The sequence below is a fragment of the Aulostomus chinensis genome, chromosome 10 (assembly GCF_037954235.1).
Source record: "Aulostomus chinensis isolate RoL2024-O1b breed Wild chromosome 10, RoL_Achi_v1.0, whole genome shotgun sequence".
NCBI lineage: Eukaryota > Metazoa > Chordata > Actinopteri > Syngnathiformes > Aulostomidae > Aulostomus > Aulostomus chinensis.
Genome location: NC_141329.1, coordinates 21,494,191 through 21,518,692, shown reverse-complemented (window position 1 = coordinate 21,518,692; position 24,502 = coordinate 21,494,191). Strand labels below are relative to the sequence as shown.

At 39.7% G+C, this 24,502-nt stretch overlaps 1 long non-coding RNA gene across 5 annotated transcripts in view; it reads right to left on the bottom strand.

Moving 5' to 3' along the window:
• LOC147254882 (uncharacterized) overlaps window positions 1–22,041 on the bottom strand; it is a 66,336-nt gene extending 44,295 nt beyond the window's left edge. For 4 of the 5 annotated variants that reach the window (XR_015118196.1, XR_015118195.1, XR_015118197.1 and 1 more), the window contains exons 1-4: window positions 22,028–22,041; window positions 21,755–21,814; window positions 21,016–21,080; window positions 2,931–3,024 (exon numbers count right to left, since the gene is read on the bottom strand). This is a non-coding gene — a long non-coding RNA (uncharacterized LOC147254882). Of the gene's footprint in view, window positions 1–2,930; window positions 3,025–21,015; window positions 21,081–21,754; window positions 21,815–21,891; window positions 21,992–22,027 lie in introns of those variants that run through there. The other variant, XR_015118198.1, reaches the window with a different exon arrangement.
• Between the last annotated feature and the right edge of the window lie 2,461 nt (window positions 22,042–24,502).

The window sequence follows — 24,502 nt, the reverse complement described above, 5'->3', positions numbered from 1 at the left end:
TCACGTGAAGAAGCACTATTCTAACTTTCGTACTTTGCTTACAACTGAAAATGCTGTCCAGACATCCAATGTATTTTTACACCAACAAAGAAAATAACTGAAAGGATGAAAAGACTTTAAAAAAGAGTCAAAGAGACTCTGTAAGAGCCTTTTGTCCATCCTGTTGTATTTCATATTTGACTAGAGGGGAAAAAAATGGAGAATTAGCAGCATATCAGTAAAAAAAAAAATCAGAGTAGCAGCAACAGAAAATCGGCCTCATTTGAGAGACTTTCAGAGCGAGTCAAAGCAGTTTACAGTGCTGCCTCGTTCAGCCACAATCGCACGCTGATGGCAAGAGAAACTGCTGCACAAGCAGCCAATCAGAAGCAATTAGAGGCTCAGGAGGACAAGTTGGGTGGCATAGTGGGGCAGTGGTCAGCACTGTGGCCTCACAGCAAGAAGGTTCTGGGTTCGAGCCCCAGCTTGGGCATGGGATCTTTCTGTGTGGAGTCTGCATGTTCTCCCTGTGCCTGCGTGGGTTCTCTCTGGTACTCCGCTCGACGACGAGGTTAATTGGATACATTAAAGTAGGCGTGGCTGTGAGAGTGAATTGATGTCTGTCTATATGTGTCGCCCCTGTGTTGGACTGGCGACCTGGCCAGCCCTTACCCTAAGGCAGTTGAACAGGATAAGTGGTAGAAAATGACTGAATGGATGGATCAATGGAGGGCACATTGACACGGCCATTGTTGAAAACAGGTTCAAGTGGGAACCTTGTGAGAAGACCGCCAGAACCGGGCCCAGGCACGCTGCTATATACAATGGTACCTAGATCTCAGCAGCGGGAACTGAAATGGTTGTTAACAGTTAACACAACGGGGTTTTTTTTTTTTTTTTTTTTAAACAGCTTGACTGGGTTAGAGGAGGTAAGAGTAGTGAGAAACACACCTACAATCACAAAGCATAGAGTTATCAAGCTGACTGAATGCTGAGAGGTTACTCTCCCTGGCAAATGTTATAAAAACAACAACAACAACCTGCTGTTAATATCCTCAGCGCCCCTCTAAAGCTTTTAAACACTTTGTTGTGACCCACTCCTTTAAATTCACCCTCCCACCATGTCTCCAAGGCCAAATCTTTTGCTTGAGATTCAAACAAATACTTTAAAATGAACCTTTTAAAAACATGCTTCTAGAAACCTGCCCTGGTGCCACAATAAGTCAGAGCACCCTATTTCAAATATGGAACAAGCTGGTGCAAGCAAGCATCATGGCTACCGTAAATTCCGGACGATAGAGCGCACTGTCATATAAGCCGCAGATGCTTATTTTAGGGAAAAAAATCAACTTTGTACACGTATAAGCCGCACCGGTAAATAAGCCGCGGTGCACGGCGGAAACACCTCGGCCGCCCGTTCTCTGCGTGTTGACCCAGTCTTCCAGAGCGTTTTCAAGTCCGGGCCATCTGCTATTATGACCTCTGAAAGCTTTTGTCGTCTTTTTGCATTGGGTCAGTTCGTCATGTTGCCGCCTCCAGCGTCTCACCATCGATTCGTTTATGCCAAACTTACGTGCTGCAGCTCTATTTCCATCTTTAACCGCCAGATTGATTGCCTTTAACTTGAAAGCTGCATCATAAGCATTCCTTCTTCTGCTCTCCATCTTGAGGGTGAGTACAAATGACTGAAAATATCATGTGATGCTCTTTTTACACTGCACCGCGGCATGGACAGGACGCTCCAAGTACAGTACTTAGAGAAATTACCATAACATTTGGCTAGGAATTTCCCTAAGTACGGTACTTGGAGCTACCATCAGGAACAATAGGGAATTACTGCCCGCTGCCCGCCGCACCCCAGGGTGAAGGTAAAATCCTTGTATAAGACGCACCGGAGTATAAGCCGCGGGGCATGAAGCGTCGAAAAAAAGTCGCGGCTTATAGTCCAGAATTTACGGTAGTTTCAAGCAGGTGTGTCTGACATTATATCACCAAGTTCCCTCACCCTTTAACAAATGAAATTGTGCTCCACTTGCACTTGCAGGTGCTTAACTATGGCCATGAGGCTGGTCTACCACAACCGTGGTGCATTGTTATTTTAGAACACCAGAAAGGAAATCGAATGAGCAGATGTGCGACATTACAATGAGACTCTATTGGTGCCCAAATATGTGGAAACACGGGCCACCACCTCCTCCCAGGCCTCCAATGGCTTCGGTGGATTCTCACGTGTGCAAAAGTAAGATGTGCATGCGCGCCGTCAGTCCGTGCAGGAGTAAATGTGTTTCTCCGGGTGAGAAGCGCTCACTTCACCTAATTTGAAATCCATACGCCACTGAAATAGCAACACACCAAGTCCTGGTGCCCTCTGGGCTTTAAAGGAAACAACACAAAGCACTGTGATTGGTCTGAGTGATGGCACGGCTGAAACGGAACCATGAATGATTACGTGTCCAATGACTGCTTCTTTGCACCGTGCCCCATGGATTGCACACTGTTTATGTGCCCTTTGAACACCAAAATGGAGTTGAACACGCCCCCAACACACGGCGCACACATAGTGCCATCTGCTAGCCCCCTTTGCCATAAATTGCTCATAAAGGATCCAGTGTGGACAGGTCCTTAGCAACCTGACTCACAGGGGACTTGGAATAAATTCTCCGGGTTTCTTAAAAAAATCCTGCCACTCTCAGAAATTATGATGGACATTTTTTTTTTTTGGTCATGGTCAGCTGATTAATTTGGAATAATGAATGTTGCATTTCTTGATTATGAATATAATCAATGACCTAAAGATTTTAACCTTGTTATCAAGGTGCAGGGACAAAGTGAATCAAATACTGTTTGTGAGACTGTTACACTCAGATTAGCAGGGCAGCTGCACCTCACTCAATTCCACCACACTGTGCCCCCCCTAAAAAAGAAACATGTCATCTCAAATGCTGACTTACTGATCTCCATCTTGACCGCAGCACACTGAAGCTTAAAATCACTCTGATGCACATCACAGCTCACGGTCCAATGAAAGCGAATGGACATCATCCTCTGCAAGTGGTCCGAGAGAATGAGCTGCGTCAGTCAAATACCTGTACTCATGGGATTTATTTGCAATAATAAAAAGGACTATTAGATTCAGTACTGACAAGGCACATCTGTAACAGGCTTTACATGAACCTCAGCAAGCTCAACCAGTCATCCTGCAGTCCCACACACACACACACACAATCACACGCTGCTGTTGGCCCTCAGCTGCCTCATATAACTCGGGATCTGACCCCTCGAGGTAGCTTATAAGGCTCCAACAATTATCTGCAGATTTCTCTACTTTTCAACAAATGCAAAGGCCATCTGAATAATATGGGGGATGTTGACACAAAACAGGATTCATTTTAAAATGAATTATTTTTGCAATTCTAGGAATATGTTTGAAATAAAATATACTTTGGAAAAAGTGTTTTTTTCTTAATATATTGTGTTCCCCTCTATTCAACCAAGTAAATAAGCACCTTTAAAAAAAAAAGAAAAACTTGTAAGGTTTGAAACTAAAGGACGATGTATACAGTATCTCTTCCAGACAGGTATGATGTCATAAGATCCAGATTCAGTTTTCGGTGAATATTGTGATCAATCGATCAACTGAATTTCACCAAAATTCAACAATTTTTGGAGTTTTCCTGATTAAAAAAAAAAAAACACCGGCCAGTGATTACATCTCCTTCTTAGAGGAGATAAAAAAAAATGAACTAAGATGCAAAAATGGATGAGGACACTTTTTAGAGCAAAATGACAGATAAGTTTGAAATTTCAAGTGTTCATGCTTTTAAAAAAATCCTATCAAATGTGAATTCAACTGAATGTGTGTGGTTGATGTAGTTTTTGACGCTTTTAGCTTCCTTTGCACTTGTACTTTAATGGTGGTGCTGACATACAACTAAACGTAGTTCAATCAGGAGAGACATGACAGCATCAGTATGATTGGCTGACAATGACAGTGCATCACTGTGCTATTGGATAAGAAGTGATCAGCTGACAGCTGGACTGGACCACACCCCCCAAGTATCTGACAGCTAAAATGTGACTGAGCACGTGTGAGAATGACAGCGTTGCGGTGAGACGTGAGCTGAACACCTGACAGCAAGAGATCATCCTCACTGAACCTCTCCCCGCTTCATTTCTAGTTATGACTGAATGTGATCGTAATCATAATAATAATGTTTCCTTTTGACATTAATGGTAAGAATTTGATCGTGATAAAAGCTTTACGAGTCTTGACAATTTTCAAGGGTACCTTAAAAGTCCCAAATGCTTAAAATAAAACCTGATAAGTGCCTTTTAATTTAAGATTTTAGAGGACTGGTAGAAATAATGGTACATGTAATTGAGTGCCTATAGCGCTGATTTTTTTAGGGTCACTTACATCATAGCACATTTGACTGAACTGAGGAGATCGTTCCCCTTCTATCACTCTACTTTTCCCCTCTTGCTTCCACTTGCCAAGGGTTACATCAAATTAGATGTGCACTTGGGCAGAATGGCTCAGAGGTAGAGTGGCCGTCTAGCAACTGGACAGGTTCCATTTATCTATAACCTGCTCTATCATATACAATTGGAGGTCTGTGGCCTTTTTGAATCCCATCATTTCTGTTAAGATTTAGCTCTTTATGTTGAGGCAGAAGTAGATAAGACACCATCACATTTTACCACAATAGGGGTAATTTCTCCCTGATGTTGATGGCAACAATGAAGAAATGCATTAAATGCAGAAAAATGCAGAGCCATTATGGTATCTGATTCAGTGCCGATACACACGGTTCCTCTTCTATCAGCCGGAACTGAAAACCTACAATATGTATTGTGAGGACTTGCTAAATGACGCGGGCAGACGGAGAAAGGGGTACCTTGATCAAAAAAAAAAAATTTTTTTAAATAGGGAAACACCCAGAAATGCTAAATCCAGTATGAAATGATTTTCTTGTTGTTGAGGAGGGGTGGAGTAACTGCTGAGCTCTGTGACAGCTTTTCAAACACTAGTGTGCCAAGCGTTCTAGAAGCCTCTGACGGGAAGAAGAATCCACTCAAACATGTTGGCAAAAAATATATTTACAATACACAGCGGATCGGCAGCTGTCAACCTGGAGGTAATTATAGATGGAAATCAAATGGTTGAAGCATCTGCTGCGCTACATTGCTGACATGTCTTGCAGGTGCTGAATTGAGTTCTACTCCCAAGACTTCAAGAGAGACGAGCTGTTACTGCGTCTGATCGATACATAATGGATTATATTCATTCACACAGAAATTCTCGATAGTGGTAAACGTGACTGGGCGCTGTTTGGAGTCCTGGAGAGTCCTTAATCCTGCTGAGGTCATGCTGAACATTCTGTTTTTTAACTTTTTCATGTCTTCCTACTTTCCATCGGCTCTATTGAAATACCTGAGAGATCAAGCACACACTTGAAGGTTCAGGGTTACTTTGCTGTGCAAGACAAGAGTTTCAGTGTGTTCAAAGGTGAAAGTGTTTCTTCACCCAAAGAGTACTATTTGCGAGTATTTGAAAGGCAAAATACTCTTTAAGAGTGAAAACTGGTCAATATTTGTAGACATATCACAGTTATACATATTCAGCTACAACAATAATATAAAAAAAAAAACCATCATGACATTTACAACCCTGAAATCATCTTGCATTGTAGTAAAAAAGTGGTAAAAATGATCATCTCACGTTAGCTTTGGTACAGAAACTTTTTCATATTTGTTTCTCCTTGAGAGCCATAAACCACCTGTGGTTGGACACTAACCAATGAGCAACTAAAACAAAATCAATATCAGAAAATACAAGTCAAAAAGATGGCAAGAAAGAATAAGAAGACGAATATAAAGAAATGTCACACGCTACATCTCCAGTTGCACAGAGAAGCGCAAACATAATAGGTTTGTTCAGGTATTTACTTTGTACAATTGATACTAAATAGCAGAGGACTTTTAACCAATGTAAGAAATGAACTATAATTATATTTAAGTTCATTGATTATTTATTGTCTACGTCGATAACTCTCTCTTCAGTGGTATTAATAAAACGCAACAGCCCGCATGTATGCAATTATGGAATCAAGGCTTTGAAAAGCCTGCTTCATCGCTATGAAACATGACAGAGAAACAACGCTGACTGTTTCATCTGTTGCAGTTCCTTATTAAGTCATCATACCTTCTCTTGTTACTTTTGCTTTTTGGGGGGAAAAGACAGGAAACAGAAACTTTTTTTCCAATTTATGAAGCAGAGTTTTGTGAGGAAGCAAAATATAAAAGTAAACCTTGTCAGTTGAAATTACCTCCTGACAGAAGAGCAATAGTCAGACTGTACTGATGACTAAAACATGCCGGCGGAGTAAAAAAAAAAAAAAAAAATGAAATTGGCCTTGTCTTATCTCACAGCAACAAGGCTACATCTCACCTAGCTCCTACATTCCTGTGATTGTTGTTATATCAAGGAGTTCCTAGTCCACCAATTCTGACTGTCCTGCAACAGCTTCACTTTATTTACTGCTGACTGAGTCATCTTGAAACAAATGCAGAAAAATAAGCTTCACCTGAAGGGCAGAAGGAACTGTTTATCCTCCAGGCACTCTTTCACTTAGATAGCACTTGCTGAGTTTTGAGAATCCTGGAATATTATAGAGACTCCATCTAAGGCACAGGCGTCCATGGTGTAAGCTGTGTGTGCCGCACTGCTCCGTGAGATAGCATCCTTAATTGTGTTCAATTCAGAAATTTTAGATAAATAATAATGAAAAATGATCTGTTGAGTAGGGATGAGAACCCAAAGCTGATATTAAAAGGCTCCCTGGGCTAAATTGTTAAAGACCGTGTTACGATAAGATTCAACTGTTCTGCTATCGGTATCAGTGAAATTTAGAAGAATTAAGAAAGAAAATTCATTTTTATTTTGAATGTGAATCATGCACTATTATCTCTTCAGCACATTCACGTGTTAGTTTTTCCTGATCCAGGTGACGAGATATGAGATCTCACAAACACACACCAGCAAAGTCTTGCGCGCCAAAATCCTCACCCGCTTAAGTGTTCCAAAGCGAGCCGACGCTGCTAATGCCCATTGCCACTGTCAAGGCTTTGCATGCAACTTTTTAAAAACATAAAAATGTAATCATGAATAGCAAAGTCCCTGCTAGCACCGGCTAGCATCTGGCTCTTGTCTGCAGTGGGAACAGGTTTAATCTGCGTTACCTCCTAGGTCAAATGAATCTGTCACGTGTATTTATTGGCTCCGCCGCCAATCAGTATTGACAGGAACGCAGCTAATCGAACAGGATGAGCAACATCCTGTCCGTGGTTTGAAACATAGTCACTCTACCAATATTTTTGTAAAGACTATTTGACTTACTCAAGCCTGTTCGTACATGTCCATTTCCCATCCAGTTACCAATAAAAATAGATGCATTCACAACATTGAGAAGCAGCAGATCGTGTCTGATCCACAGCACCTTTATATAAGAAGGTCATCAATCAAACAGTATAAAATATGTATCATTCAGTTATCAGTGCAGTGATGGAGGCTGACCAGACTCACTGATAGAGGATCTACTGTGGATTAGAATGTAGAAACCACTGATGTAGAAGGTGAGAGACAAGCAGCACATCAACGCCATGCTCTTCCCTTGCAGGCCTTTTTCACATTGCATCAAAAGAATAATTTAAATTCATCTTAGAAGAGAGAAAAAGTGTAGAGGACAGATTACCAGATTTCTATGAAGTATCAAGAGGAGTACACTTCCCTTCCCTGCTGAGTGGATCGGTCCAATCAATCAATAGTTTCATTGACTGACAGCATGTTGTACCATATTTACTGTCATATGGCATATAATATATATATATATATAGAGAGAGAGAGAGAGAGAGAGAGAGAGAGAGAAAGAGACATAGCATTGACTGTATAATAGGGTTTAACTTCAGAAGGTTAAATGCTCATGAACTAGAACTGCCAAAGACTAACTGAGTGCATGAAATCTGACAGACCTCAACATTTGTGGTTTTCATCTTGGCAACATAAAAAACTTGTGATCTTCAAAATGTCTGAAATAGAAATATAGAAATATGTTGTAATTGATTTTTTTTTTTTTTTTGCTCTAAAGAACCAGTTGATTAGTGGGTGACCACAGAGAACACGTTTTATGATAATTCTGGTAATTATACATCTGTAATACACTGATCAGTTTAAATAGCTCCGATCCAGGTAACATCAATTTAGAGCAATCAAAGCTCAGGAAATGGATACTGACCTTGATCATTCACTGGCTTGGTATTTATTTCCACGGATGGATGGTTGGATGTTTTTCTTTGTCCATGCTAGTATCCAGCATGGCTGATGTAGTAATTGTACCACAAGGTGAAGTAAAGCTCAAGTTTCTCTCGGATTTCTAAATCTTATTGTGGTTTGTTGTTGTGAATCCTGGCAGTGTTGCCAGAGGCTGTGTCATGCCAAGTAGAAAAAAATCCAGCCGGTTCAGAAATCCTGTACATATCAGGTCTAAAGGTTAGAAAAGTGGGATTACAACCAGATGATCATTTCACATTTGCCACAGGCTGATGAAGGCAAAGCTTAGAAAGGGACTCTCCGAGTACCATCAAGGATCCTTTGAGAAAAGTAAAGAGCAGGGAAACAAAATCCACCCTGGTATGCTCACAGAATATGAGAATCGAAGTAATTTATTCTGTAACAAAGGGTGATTCTCCTATATTCAAAGTATTGCTTGGTTTGTGCACAACAAACAGAGGGCCTGATTAGTAAAGTCCTCCTCAGACACGCAGAAAGGTCACGCTTGTCACTTTTTCGTAACATTGTGTTTGACTCTGCACGACGTTGTGAACTATCGAGGCTGCTGTCAGACGAATGAATCTCCCACTGCCCTGAACCTTGCTGGCATAAAAATATGAATAAAAATGCTAAGTCTACAGAGAGGACTATAGTTTTTTGGCTTTTGACAGAAAGATCAAACTAACTGGACAACTCTTATTAATGATTCAACAATGCAATATAAAGCTGGAGACTTGTCTGACTGAGCATCAGGTCATTTTGCGTATTTTTTTTTAAATTTGACTAGTGTTAAAACTTATTGAAGAAAGAATATATTGATGCTTGTGTTTATGTTCATTTATTATTCATATGTACTGCAACTTTGTTACCAAACTAGACAATCATCCCAGTGAAAAGAAGTCAAGAAAGAGCCTCTGGAGGAAAGAAACAACTAAAGGCACTTCTTCTCACTGAGAGCAAACTGACCCAATCATTGCGCTTTGATGTTTTTGTGGATGGTTTTGCACGAAGCAGAGCTAAGAAAATAAGACATTTCAGAGTGTAAGACTGTGATTATTTCTATTTGTTTGTTATTGTTCTATTGGTTTAAGTGTACCTGCTCTCTAAATCCTGTTAGAAGATGGAGGTGAATGTATGTCTTAATTTCCTCTTGGCATTAATTAAGTGTAATTCCTTTTTAGATATGGATGATTTATTCGTTATTGTGCTGCTGGCTCCAAGACAGTGAATAGGTTTACATGCACTCAGTGTAACACTATGATTCCAGTTTTTGCCCTTATTCCAAAAATGAAAATATTCCAACTAATCTGTTTACATGGCAGAGGAAAATCAATATCCTACTAATATTCCTGTTTACATGCAGCCACGAGACAACACAAAGGGTGGAACTAAATTTCACCTCATTGTTTCCCCCGGATTCAATTAAAGTATTACACACACAGACACGTCACTGTCTTAATGTGTGTTCATGAGAGAAACAAAGTGATGCTAAGTAGTTTTTCTACTGCAAATATACTCATTATAATTATTGATAAATGAGATTCTGAATGAATTTCAGGAAGTTAAACTGGTTGTGTCACTTGTTAGCTAGTTCTAAATGGAGGTATTGTATAACATTCATGCACAAGCAGCAAATTCACAGTCTACATTTTTCTTTCAATGTTCCTAAAACCCAAATAATATCTGCATAACAGGCATATGAGATATGCTGATATGATTTGGGAAATATGCAGGAAAAATGCAGAAATTGAAAAAAGAGAGGCAAACTTCTGAAAATCCCATTGGAATATGCTGTTTACATGACTCCTAGTAAATCCTGAATATCGTCATTTTCATGACAATAGTGGAATATTAGTATACGTATAAATGTACCCATGATGTGTCACACTGCTGGGAGGGTAACTGAAACGAAAAGGTATTTAAAGTGTGCAGATAGAGTCGCCGGCAAATGTGTCTGAAGACTGCGGGGTCTCAAGGCCGCCACCTAGTCTGTAAAGACTGATTAACCAAAGTCATTCAAGCAGTGGTTGACTTTTAATCAAGGTGTCATTTGTGATCGATGTTCTATCTGCCCGATTCATATGTGAGCCTTGAAAAAGCTGAATACTGAGCTGCATCTTGCATCCATTCAATTCATCTCACATCATTGATATAGGCCTTGAGAAACAGAAAGTGAAAGGAAATTCCCGGATTGATGGAATAAATGGCAGTGATGCTCTCGGAGGGGAGTGAGAGAACGAATAAGACAGAGACGTGGTGATAAAAAATCCTCATCGGTAAACTGTGACGAACGTGGCAACACTGTCCGAACACTTCATCCTGGCTAAAATATTATCTCCATCTTCAACATCTACTTGAAAATCCCCCTCCAAAAAAAGAAGGGAAAAGAAAGTCAATTTGTATTGATTCTACATTTGAGAAAGCATGTGTGTCTCCTCAGGTGAAACCAAATTACTTTGAAAGACCCAAGGGGGCTCCGCCTGTGGGAAAATGCTGAAACCATTAGCTGAGTGGACTGGGAAAATAAAACTACATTAAGGCAAATAAACAATATAAAAAAAGCTGCTGTTTCAGGCAAAGGAGGATCAGTCAAGAGTAGCCAAGATAGGCTGCAGTAATGTAAAACACCAGATCAATGTTGATACAGGGTAACTCTCACTCCAGAAACATGTTCACAAGCCATGGAAAAGATTAAGGTGACAGCACCTTAAAGACGTTTGTGAAAGTGTGTGTGTGTGTGTGTGTGTGTGTGTGCGTGTGTGTGTGTGTGCTCTAAGCTTCTTATCTTACTGCAGAACTTGAGTGTGAAACTTCACTGCGGATATTTCTTTGTTATTGTTTGTAACCTATATATCCTGATAGCTGGGCTTGAATGCTGTCAGCTAAATTAGTCAGCGAGCGAACAACAACAAATCTTACCTGGTGTTTACAGCAAAGACTGTTTAGCAGATGCAGACCTGTGGCACACACCCAGTCTACTGGACTTTTTTTCTGTGTGTGTGTGTGCGTGTGTGTGTGTGTGTGTATCTCAGAAACATTCTCTTCATTTGGCACAAAACATATTGGCATTAAAAATATTGGCTGTAACCTTGACAACGCAAATAACATTTCCCCACTTGGACTCAATAGTTCACTTTTGTCGTGTGTAAAAAGATGTTTTAGTAATAACACCAATAAATGTGTAAAATTCATGGATAAATCCTGTTAATTTCTTCGCACAAATGTTTTAGAAGCCAAGTGATGATTTACACGACATGCTAATTGTATAAAATGTACTCTTTAATTAATATTCGAAAGAATAATCAGCAAATTTATATTGATACTTTCTATTTAATCACATTCTTCAGCTGTCTGCATCAAAAAAGGTTTGCAGACAGACACACTTGAACTCTCACTATTGCATTTTATTTGTGTAACAGAAACCCAAATAGTTTTTGGTGCATAACTTGAGTTATTGTGTGTTGGTCTGTGAGCGCTGTTACTATGCCTGTGGGCTACCTGAAGGCTTTGGATGAATGCATCCAGTATAGACTCAGAGGATGACTATAGACTCTAAGGAGGACCGAAGCTGCTGTTGATGTGCTGCTGACATGTTGCTTTCCTTGTGCATCCAGTGTAGACAAGGTATGAGTTGATAGGAAGTTGACAGCTGACTATAGTGTAAAAGTCCTCCAATGAGCTGAGTTTGAATCTACCGGCCACCAGGAGAATATCTGAGAAAAGCTGGTGCATCAGTTTCTCTCTATACCAAGAATTCAAACCACAGAGGTAAAACTGCATCACAGTTTCGCATAAACTGCTTCCTCTAAATTTCATCATTAGCAGATCTGCTGCAGGTCCGTCCGACAAAAGCAGAGGTCAATCGACAAATGTGATCCGTCATTACTGCTGAAATTCAAAGTGGATAATTTGCCTCCAATCTCATTTTCACTTCTCAGAAATTGACAGTCATCACATTTGCATTAACTCTAACCCATGCATATCAAATGGGACATCTTTGGGAAGGATTTCACCACTTAATTCAAGAGTAGTCTTCATCATGGCAGAATCAAACTGTCCACTAGAGAATCAAAGAGCTCGCTCCGAACAAACGAGCAAGATCAAAATTTGGAGAGAGTTTTCGCGTTGCCAACCGAAGGAGACGGTTTGCTGAGACATGCAGAAAGAGTTTTCAACTGAGTGGTTATTTCAGCCAAACTCTGCAGCACGACAGCGAGATAATGAGCTCTCTTTGATCAGAGGGGCATTGTTGTATATGATGATCGGCTGTGTGTGTGTGTGTGTGTGTGTGTGCGTGTGCGCATAAGTGTGCGTGCCAGCAACAGTGCCTGATGAATATTCAAGAGTTTTTCTGCAGCAATATCCCTTAGGAGCAGCTTGCTTGTTGTTGCACACACAAGGGAGCTTCACCACGCACCGTGTCACAATCACGGGATTGTTTGAAACACCGGTGGTGTTGTGGATCATCAGAAAGACCTTTTAAAGGTAACTCAGGTTATGCAATATGAGAAAACAGGGCATGGACAAATTAATAATTTAGATGCACAGACTCTCAATGGGATACGATACAGCTTAATATCAATTTTGTTTGCTTTAGTTGGCTGGAACTGAAAATGATCTTTGCAGGCTAATTATCCTGTAAATCATATCAGTTAATCATTTAAACAATTACAAAAAACATTCATCAATCTCCACTTCAGAAATTTGCAGGAGTAATTGTTTCTGTCTTGTCTTTTTTGCTCTAAATAAGGAAAAATGATTTCAATTTTGCTTGTGTGTATTTTACTTCTAACATCCAGCACCGCCTTCTTTTTTTTTGTTTTTTTTTTTAACCAGGACCCTCAGGAGGGCAACCGCTACAGTATTTATCTACTAAATGCAGCTTCATCCTCCTTCCTCTTTCTTTCCTTTTTTTTTTAGAGGCAATAATTAATCCCTCATTTATGAAAAAAAAAAATGAAGCAGCACAGAGATAAGGGACTGCGGTCTAGAGGACATTTGCTATAACCTCTGCAACCACACAGTCCAAAGCTTATTTGTTGTGACACGTTCAGTTGCTCTCTCACTGAGGCGTCCAGTACAACGCAGGAGCAGGAGCTGCAAACGTTCCGGACCACCTTTTATCTATTAAACACATTCAAATCACATCACAAGCGAATAAATACTCCATATTTTCATTACTGGCTGCTTGTTTTGTTTTTTTTTCTCTTTATGAATACTTCACAGCGGCTGTTATCACATTCCTGTGACTGTGTGTCCTACCAAAAGTCTTTCCAAAGCAGTAACTCCATTCAACCAAGACCATCCCTCTCTACTTATAATGTGCATTTAATAAGAATTAAATTGGTGGGTGGATTGATGTGGTTTGAGCCGCGTGATAATGACAGTTTGACTTTTCATGGTTTTGATATGTGGATGATAGTCGCATGTAAGGCCTAATGGAGCCGTTCCACCAGCATCTGTTAAGAATGCTTCATTGAGTTTACAATTAGCAAAGGCCACGGTTCACTGGCGGCCTGCAAGACCATTGAGGGTGGGCGAAGCAACGTGGCTTTAACACATCTTTCACCGAGTAGGAAGACTTGAACTGTAAAGTATCTTAATGTGTTTTAACTCTTGGCAGCTCCGTTTTTGTGGAGGCTTAATCATCAGTGTAAGTCAGTTGCACTCTGACAGTTTGGCATTTTCTAAACACTCAAGGAGAACAATTTACCAGGTTTTGTTGCTGAAAGTAGGAGGAAGCAATTACAGAGCGGTAGAGAAGGGGAGGAAAAAGTAAAATCCTGCATTGCAGAACCAAGTTAAAGCTTTTAGGGCAGACCCTCAAGTTGGGGACGAAGTCGTGCATCTTTAAGTACTGCCCTACCAGCAACAAATGTACTGCATTCAGGGAAGAAAACACAATATCTGTTGATGTTTTTTGTATTTGAAGCAAAACGAATGGTACTGCTGGACTACTGCTTTCTCCATGTTACAAAGTGACTGGTTAGGACAATTCAAGGGTGAGCATAATTTCCACTAAGGTGCGCCAGTGTGAAAATTAAAGGGTTCGTTAGCAGCCGCTCAAGCAGCTGCATTCAGAAAACCCCATATTTTAGTAAATGCAGATCTCTGGTGTCAGGTGAAAGGACACAAGTCAATTCCCTGATCTTTTACCGTAACCAACAATGTATTGACGCACCACAACACTTGATTTTCCAGCAGGAAATATTTGTTTCAAGACGCTGTTGTGAGTAGATGTCAATAAAATGATAAAACGTGAACCATACCTGGCACTGTGTGGGAAAATGGGTAAGTCAATACTCTGATCAATATTAAAGCTAAAGTGTAACACTTTTGTCTCTATCTGAAAGTTATTACAGGCAAATGTTGCCGTGCTTATGTCACACGTTCCTCCGTTGTATAATACTGTTATGTAAAACCCTCCATAAATTGTTTTCAGCATCAAATTCCTTGTTTCACTCTCCCAAATGTGATCCATTGGTTTGTTAACATTTGTAGAGTCAAGAAGAGCTGCATGATGAGGTTATTTATCCACATTTAAGTTAGCAGAGGGATAACCAGAAAGACAAAGAAGATAGATATGTAATGTAGAGATATCTCCCTGGTGGCGATGGTCTTCTCCAGCATTGTGTGAGCTTGTTATGCTCGGGCTCAAATGTTGCCGGACGTTCATTTGCATGTAAAAATGCTACACTGCAGCTTAATCGTGAGCGACTCTCACTGTATCTGTGCTACTCAGCTGCTTCACATCACTAAATCCTTCAGCCAACTGAGGACAACGGAACAGATATGGTGATAAATCTGCAGCCTGTGATTTGAGAAGTGCTGTGCAAGAACACAGTGTCATTAGGCACAACTGTCCGCTGTGTCCACCTTCATTACATTCCCTGCAAATGAAATGACAGTAGACGGCTAAAAAATTACCACCCCCCCCCTCCCCCCATACACACACCTTAGTTCACATTGAACTGGCCAGTTACAGGGGCTCATTAATCCAGTGTATCTCTGGCTCAGCGGTGAAAAGGATAATGTATTTACTTAATATGTATTCCAGAGCTTTATTCTGTGGTGCAACTATTCCCAGATAATTTTCAACTCATTAAGTGTACTTCATGTTCTGTGCAGAAACAAATTCAGCCAAAACCGTACTCATAAGTTCAAAACGCTTCATTCAAAACTGCAGGCGTACATTCTGATACTGATTTAATAGAATAAAAATGTTTCCCACGCATGCAGCAGAAGGGTCACATTTACATCCGGCTGCTGCTACATGAAACGACTAGCCAAGCTGACGCTCCAGTGAACCCATCAGCGCAGGTAGCCATCACGCTATCTCTCCTGCCAGGGCAAACAGAGAGATGATATTCATCTAAAGAATGCTGGGTAGGTGTCCTGCAGCTTCTGCCTCAATCCTGAATCCAGATTCACTCATTTCAGCCGCCTCATGTTGCTCCATCCGTCACTACAAACACACACCTGCCCTCGATAGCCCTCACTGCAGGGAACGGAGGCCTAATGTTGTTTCAAAACCCCTTTTTAAAGTCGTACATTAAACATTCACGAGTATTATACAACTACCGTTTTTCATCACATAGGACATCATGTTATAAAATATCTTTCAGTACAGGTCTTTGCTCGTGTTGTTGGTTATCATGACAATCAACTCAGGTGCTCTTCGTTGTTTTGGTTGATCTTTATTCCTATTTTTGTGTCAAGTTGATCAAAGAATGGCATAAAAAGGAACTATTTAAAGTCTTTTTTCACATTAACACATCAGTATTGGCCACTTCCTTCTGTGATTCTTATTTGTTGAAATGCAGATGGTAGTCAAGGTGCAGGGATCCCTCTTTCACGCATTTAGTACACAACAACAACATTTAGAAGTCAAAGTGCTCTACATCTGCCTAAATTAAGATCAGTTCTATTACTGATAACATGTAATCTATAATATTTATAAGATTTTTAAGAAGTCAAAAAAAAATCACTGGTTATAATTTCCACATTTTTGAAACCACAAAAAAATTATATCACTGCATGTAACCATCTCATGTCCCACAACATAGTTGAAGGGATTATTAAATTAGAAAATGATGATATTTGAGTAATAAACCAGAGCCTCAGGTACCTCGCAGTCGCATCCTTGTCTCATTCCTAACCAGTCAGCATCACCATGGTAACCTCAAAATGCATTTGAACCCTCCCATAAACTTAGGACACCGCTTGTCCGTGGTATTTGCCGGAAATCTGACTGAGTCAAAGCCAGAGTCCTGCCGCTCATGAAAAGTCGTTCATTAATTTTCAGGAAATACGACAAAGACCTGGATGTATGCTCATGGGCTTTGTGTTCAAATAATCCTGGTCATTACGTATCACTGGAGCATAATCTTTATCGCAGTGGGACCAAGACACTAAACAATAGGACATCAGTATGACTTCATCAGTACAGTAGACGTCATCCTTCACTACACGGGTTGACTGATATTTCAAACCCAGCTGATTCACTAATTTGAATGAACTGCTAGTTTATTTCAGCTGTTGGCTCAATCTGGATCGTCTGCATCAGCGGAATGCTGAAATACCACCTGCAGGTCTGATAACCAGATGGAGAACACTGTCACCACTACTGTACGCGCACAAAAGCAAAGATGCGCATCAATGTCATTTGTCATTTGTAAAAATGTGTGTGCGTGTGTGTGTGTGTGTTTGCACTACTCTCATGTACAATCAGTCATGAAACACATGGGGAAAGCCTTATAACTACTAGTAACCTAATTTCTTTACAATCATCTATCAGTATTGGTCTTAAAGGAAAAGCTAAGCATAAAATGAAATAAAAGAAAGTGAGGCTAAAAACGTGGCATTGGTGACATCTTTCAAAAACACCTTGGCATGTCAAGCTTTGAGTGTATGTGAGCAATATGGAGGCATTTAGAGGCGTTTGTTGTTTTTTGCTTTTTTTTTTTTTTTTAGACACCGTTCACTTCACTTTGGAGGTTACCCAACCTTTTTTTTCTATGTGAAACTCTGGCAGTGTTTTGCGGACGAGAGCGAACAGTTAATGATGTACTATAAATCATGATCGTTCTCATTTTTCTTTAAGGGATGTTTGCCTCATAAAGTAGCTGTTGGGGCTCATGCTAAATTCAGCTTCACCTTAATTATTTAAGCGCATGTAAAGCCTGATACGTTGAAATTGTGTGGAAAAACTGTGTATACATGGTCTAAAGTTGCATATTTGCACGTCATGTTCTGTCTTTTACTCAAGAATCATGCAAAGTAAATGTATTGCAGCTATTACTTTTAACATGTTTGCATGTAAATGTATCCCCCCCCATTCTAAAATAGTTTATCTTCTTGTTATCCCTATGGTATAATTGAGCTTCAATGTGGAAAATAACAAGGAGTTTTGACACATGAAGGCTGTTCTCACATTTAATTAATGAAAATGTCTGATTTTTTTTTCCATACTGAAAATCTGATTTTAAAAGGCAGGACCTTGATTTGTGTGCATGATCACGCTTGTTTGAAAGCCAATCCTTGTCCAAATTTCAAATATGGTTTTTAAACTTTCAGCTTTGGTTGCACAAACACTGAGAATGGACTTTATAATGAGGTAGGAGATATATTTTTTCTGCAGTTAAACTATTTACATATTCATCCGCTGCTCATGGGGGAGAAGGAGTAGCTGGCATTCCAAGTATTTTAATGTGGTTATTATAGCTTGTGTCAGACACACATTGTGTTAGTTTATGGGTGTGTTTTGTGTGCTGAGGGGATCTTTTAAACTTTCAACAGGTCTGTGCAGTCTTCTCCCATCTCATTAGTGTCTCGCCTCGCAGACGTACGACCTTATTCACAAATCTTTCCACTTCCCCAGAAGTGCAGCATCTGAAGGTGCCGCTCCTGTCAGCGCAGACACCGCAACCAGCCAAGTGAAACCAGGCCCCTCCATGGCGAAAGCAGAGCACGAGCACTTCATCTCTAACCTCAAAATCATTATTACCTGATTAAGTGTGATTAAGAGAAGATCATTAGCAGCTGCATGTCCTGTCAGTAATGATTACTGTGATGGGTGCGTTATACCCGATGAACTCATCTGCTGGCTTAGCCTCTATAATGATTAGGGGGCATTGTTTAGCAGAGATCTTGGATGAGTTGCTTTGCTATCGTCTGTGCAGAAAGTCAGAGTAAGGTGAACATCCCACAACGGTATTGTAATGAACTCAATTGCTCTACAAGAGAGATGACATTGCACACTTTTTAACTCTTAGATTTTGTTTTATTTTTACATCGATTACCTTTGTTACTCGTGTTCAATCAATTACTTTGAATGTTGCTTCGTCAAAAGATAAATTGAGGGGGAAAAACATGCTCCCAATTGAAAGATTTTTTTTTTTAAATAGAAAGTGAAACTGTAAGGTAAATTGGATTTAGTTTTCAGCGCATGTGAATGTGTGTGTGTGTGTGTGTGGGGGGGGGGGGGGTGAGTGAGTAAAAGGTATTGTATTAACACCTGAGCGTGTGTTCAAAGAGACTGAAGATGAAGACGTGTCATCATATTTTTTCTGAGAGAGAGCTAGAAAAAAAAGGGGGGGTTGAAAAGGCTTTCCCACCAGTTCTAACACTTTCAATCTCTACACCTCGTTCCCAGCCTGGCCCCCCTCAGCAAAACTCGTGTAAATTGTACTGCTGAGGTTTGTGTAAAAGTTGATTTGCTGAGCCCAATCAGCGGCACTGTGTAATCACTAAAATGGGACCTGGAGTCAAAAAAAAAAAAAAAAAAAAAGCATACTTGACTTTCATCTTCAACTTCATCTTAAATTAATTTTTCTAATTTGATTCCTTATGTCAGCTGTATTATGGAAGAAGAGTAAATAAATCCCCAGATGTACCTTAGTGCAAGTGCCTTAGGAATTTAACTGTGAATGAAATTGATGCAGCTCCCCGCACTATGTACTGTATATCCGACTGGAATTAATTTTAACGAGTGCGATACCTTGCAGTCCAGTGATAACTAAAAGTTACCCTTTGCTTTTCATCAAACCCAGAAGAGGGTGACTCCAAGTCTAACTGCTATTGATTATTTCCACTGACATGTACCTTTGTTTCCTCAACCAGTTTGGAGCAAACAACTGGGCAACACACACTGGGATAAGCTGGTAGGACCTGGTGGGATAGCGAATAATTAATAAAAATCTTTTCATGATGCTAAAAACAGAACTGTATACTGTTTACTGGTCTAAAGCTTTGGGTTGGTTTTTTTTACATTTCAAACTTATTTTTATATGTCTTTTAAAAGTTTTGATAAATTAAAAGTTAAAGTAAAGTAAAGTTCAGTGCCCTGGGCTCAGCTTTTCTGCATGACACTCAAACCATAACCAAGGCTATCTGGTGGTAGAAGAGGTCTGGACCTTGCAGTATCATTGAGAGAGACCAAACTTTCCTCTGCTAACAAGCACTTGGCAACAAAGGTGAAGTCTTTTGTTTACCAGCCTCTGGGTGGGCGACCGTCTGTCTCAACAGGTTGGGTTTACAGACAGAGGCGTAGAAAAAAGAAGAGATCATTGTGCTAAAGAAAAGTGTACTTGTTGGAGAGGGAAATAAATGTGAGTTAGCGATCGAAAAGAAGAAAAAAAAATTATGTGTGGTTTTGGAGACAAGTGCGGATTTATCAAAGTAGCAACAAACAAAAAAAAAAGACGACCTGGCTGCACCAAAAGAAGTCACTCGTGGTTCTTGTTAGTCAACTATTCCAGCCAAATGTGATCCGTAGTCATCAACAACCAAAGAGATGATCGTTTTTGCTCAAGTGCCTTTTGTTTAGTCATTTTGAGCGTATTTGAGCGAGTGTTAGCAGGTGTTTCTCTGCTGCTATGAACATCTCTGAACCTGCTCATTCTGCGGACACTTTATGGACAGGAAGAGCATATGCAACAAGACAAAAAACAAAAAACAAACACACCCAGTTTAAAAAGCTGCAAAGTAACTGGCTCTAAGCCCTGAAACCAAAGTCACATTAGTCAGCAATGCAGTGACAGTTCATTCAAAGTTTAGAGATGCAGGAGGTGCACTTTCACCACATTTTCAAAGAAGCGTACAGAAAAGAAGAAAAAAGAGAGTGGAAGAGCATTACTGCATAAACCCTGGATACATTGGAGTGTTGCCTTCACTAAATATGTGGCTGCAGAGTATAAAGCCCCTTTTCCACTGGCTTAAAAAAACCCAACATCTGGCTTTTCTCTGAAATGGGAAAGGGTTGATCGGCATTCAATCCCGGGACAAATCGCACAGCAGTAGACAGAGATGTTTATCATCTGCGGCTCTGATTGGAGCTGATAACCAAAGACAAAACCCAAATGATTGTGGGACTAAAATTTGTGTCCCACTTCTTGCCCAGTGCTACACAGAGGTAACTTTAGCCACTTTCATCATCTTGACAGTAAACTGAAGCTACGTTCAAGACGTGCTCTTGACAGGTCATTGTTAGGGATGGGAATTGATACGATTTTTACGATTCCGATTCCATTTTCGATTCTGCTCAATGATACGGTTCTTTACTGATTCACTTATCTAGTCTCATTTGGAAAAAAGAGACAAAACAGGCCAATTAAAATAAACTTTGCTTAATTTAGAAGTAGCTTGACCTTACAACCCCAATAGTGAGGTGGCGCTAAAGTGATGGGCAGTGTTAGTAGGTTAGTTACCTGCAGTATCAACAGCGGAGGGCGTGTGAACATTGCTGCTGGGTTGAGATTCACACTGGAGCAGACTGAAAACACGACATTCATTCCAAGTTATCGTATGCTGTGTGTGCAAATGTTTCTGCATATTGCTAGTATTTTCTGCTTTTGATGAAATATCCACTTTACAAGTATTACAAGTTGCCCTGTAGTCATCCTTTCTCGTGAAATGTAACTTAACTTTAACTTAACGAGGGTTTGTGCCGCTTCGGCGCAATGTTTCCTGCTGGTGTAGCAGACTTAAGATGATTGCTAGTACAGATGAATTCAAGGACCCAGACCGTAGTCAGAGTCTGTACATTTATTTCTGTAGATAAACAGAGGGGAGCACACGTCACACACAGACGACAACGGAGCAGTCTCTCTCTCCAGCTCAATAGCCTGGCTGCTTTTTTTTTTTTATAAAAAGAATACTTTTACACAAAATAATTATGAATTTAACAATATCATCTTAATGTAAGTGCCCAAAAATGAAATAAAAACAAAATATTTTAACACCTCTGTATCAGACTGGAATTGCATCAATATAAAAAATAAAAACATCAATTTAGATCACTTCATTTACAATTTCCCCATAAATTCACATGTAAACGTTTTGCCACAAAACAATGATCAAGCGGCATTTTTACATCCTTACTAAGTGCAGTCAATCTCTTTTAGTGTATTAAAATGCATGAACCTTTACATTAACAGTGTAACGCACCTGTAGATAAACAGAGGAGCACACGTCAAACACAGACGACAACGGAGCAGTCTCTCTCTCCTGTAGCGAGTGGAACAATATGCAAATGAGGCAAAATCTCCGACAATTTCAAAACAGTTTGCCGTCTTTTGACCTACCGAAACTAACTATACAACGTATATGAAAGCTCACATTGAACTTTTGTTACAGTTTCATGCAGTTTTAGACATGTTTAGCCACTTTTTACCCACGCTAGCTTAAAACAATGAGAGAGCCCATAACTATGCGTCTTACCAGCTCAATAGCCTGGCTGCTTTTGACGGGAACACGTAGCTGCGTCTCATTAACACCTGTCCCCCCTGCTACAACAAGTGATGCGGAACTAAATAATCTATAACCAAAAATCTTTCACATGACAGGTTAAAGGCACATTGAAAGAGTTACTCTTGCAAGACAGGTTTTGAGAAGGTTCACCAAAATAATATAATGTGAAACAATTTTTTCTTTTTAATTGGTTATCTACTCAGCTACACTGGCTGCACTGGTGAATGACGTTGCGCGTCACTGGAATCGATAAAGGAATCGTTTGCAAAATTGTCAATCAAACACCGGTTCTCAACAAGATTCCCATCCCTTGTCATTGTAACCCGGGAACTCTGTCACTGCCCTCCATGCTGCCTCTTATCTCGCAATATGTTTAAACTGTTATCTGATGCTCGGGCGCGGGATCTTTCTGTGTGGAGTCTCCATGTTCTCTCTGGTACTTCAGCTTCCTCCCACAGTCCAAAGACATCAAGAGAGGACGAGGCTGATTGATACTCTAAATTGACTGTAGGTGTGACTCCAGGGTGAACCCCGCCTCATGCCCGTAGCCACTGGAATAGGCTCCAGCCCCCCCGTGACCCTTAACAGGAACAAGCTTAAGAAAATGAATGGATGTTTTCTGATGTGTTTGTGACATGGAACAATGAAGAAAAATGATTGTCATTGTTGCTCAAAAACATGTAATGTGTTTGTGTGTGTAGTCGTAGTGGTAGTAATGACAATCACCTTTACTTATATCACTTTTAATCTGGTTTAAAAAGAGGCCCACGGGAGGTTGAACAATAGACACACTTCCTCAAACGTTACATTTTAATACATCAATACTGATTCCTATTGAAAGAAGAGCCAGTGTGAGGACACTTCCATTGACCAACACCCTTAGATAGTTCATTAATCCTTCATTCACGTGCTTCTAATAATTATTATTAAATGGGATTTTTTGCAATTAATTTGCCTTTAATATTGCTCTTGTTAGAACTCTCACATCATATTGCAGCAAAACCTATCCTGTAGAGACCAACTACTCAATTACACAGACTGTGCATACTGTACTTTTTACTTGTAAAAGCATTTATCATTATAAAATTAGATCTAAACGCAGTCGCCAATAACAATCCATTACTAAAAGTGTATGAAAATGCCAACGGTGATTAAATGAATCATAAACACCTTAGAAAATTTAACACCATGAATAATCATTGTGCATATTATTTCCATTTTTCTCTGATAACTACAGTCTGGCACATGTCGTCTCATTAGACTGTCTGTCTGACTGGAGTTACAGTCTAAACCAAGGCCAAAATGCTCTTAAATTTGCATCATTTGCCTTTGAGTTGAAAATCAGGCGAAAGTTCATTTACATGTATTCAGAGAGAAAATCAATTTCGGATGCTGATTCTGTTGATCTGCTTCTTTGTAGATACAAATAACAATCAGTAGACAGGAAGGCAAATCATGCCCTGGAGAAAAGGCTGCGCTTAGCAAACAGTCAAGAGTGAGAAGTTGGGTAGGCAAAAAAAAAAACCTCACAATTTCTCTTGACGCACTCAGGGAAGAGACGCCCTCATAGGCCACCGTTCCAAATGAGGGATCAGAAATATTTCATACACCCAGTCTGGAAAATCAAGCTTAGGTGAAGAATCAAATAGTGAGGTTAGAGGGCTGTATTTCTATTTTCATATCTTGTGTTACATTGGCAGTAATTTTAATAAGCCTGGCTATATTTAGAGTATTTACATTAATTTTGTAAACCAATAAGCTTTTGTTTTTGTGTGTTTACCTGAAAAGTCCACGTTCAATTCTCAACTCTTCTACACAAATCAATGATACCTAAGTATATATTGTAACTATGCTATGACTCATGGAATTTTTTTTTTTCCTTTCTGGTTGCTATACAGTCTGTTCCTAACAAGCACGTTCTTTTATATTATATATATATATATATATATATATATATATATATATATATATATATATATATATATATATATATATATCTCAAGAACTCAGTTTGGAGGCAGGGGTCATCTCCATGGTACCATAATTCATCTTTTATAATGGTATGTAGAGGCATATTTTACCTAAAGCTCAAAAATTGTAATCATTTTTTATACACATGCTACTGTAGTAGCACATTCCTGCCCAATAGTAATTAACAGAAATGACCCGAGCTGCATATTTGTACGCAGATAATTTGGAAGAGGCAGGATGTGTTTGTCGGAGGGTTAAAGAGCAGAAAAACAAGACAGGGGAACAGGATGGTAATGTCTATTCAATATTTTCTTTTCAATATTTCCAATATGTTCTAATATTCTACATATTTTGTGGATACAAACAGTTCTTTTTCTATTCCAATGCCAAAATAAAATTGAAAAAAAAATTCGAGTTTTGAGTGGAGCACCGCTCTGACTGAGGTGTTGCCTTAACAGAAATACTACAAACAGA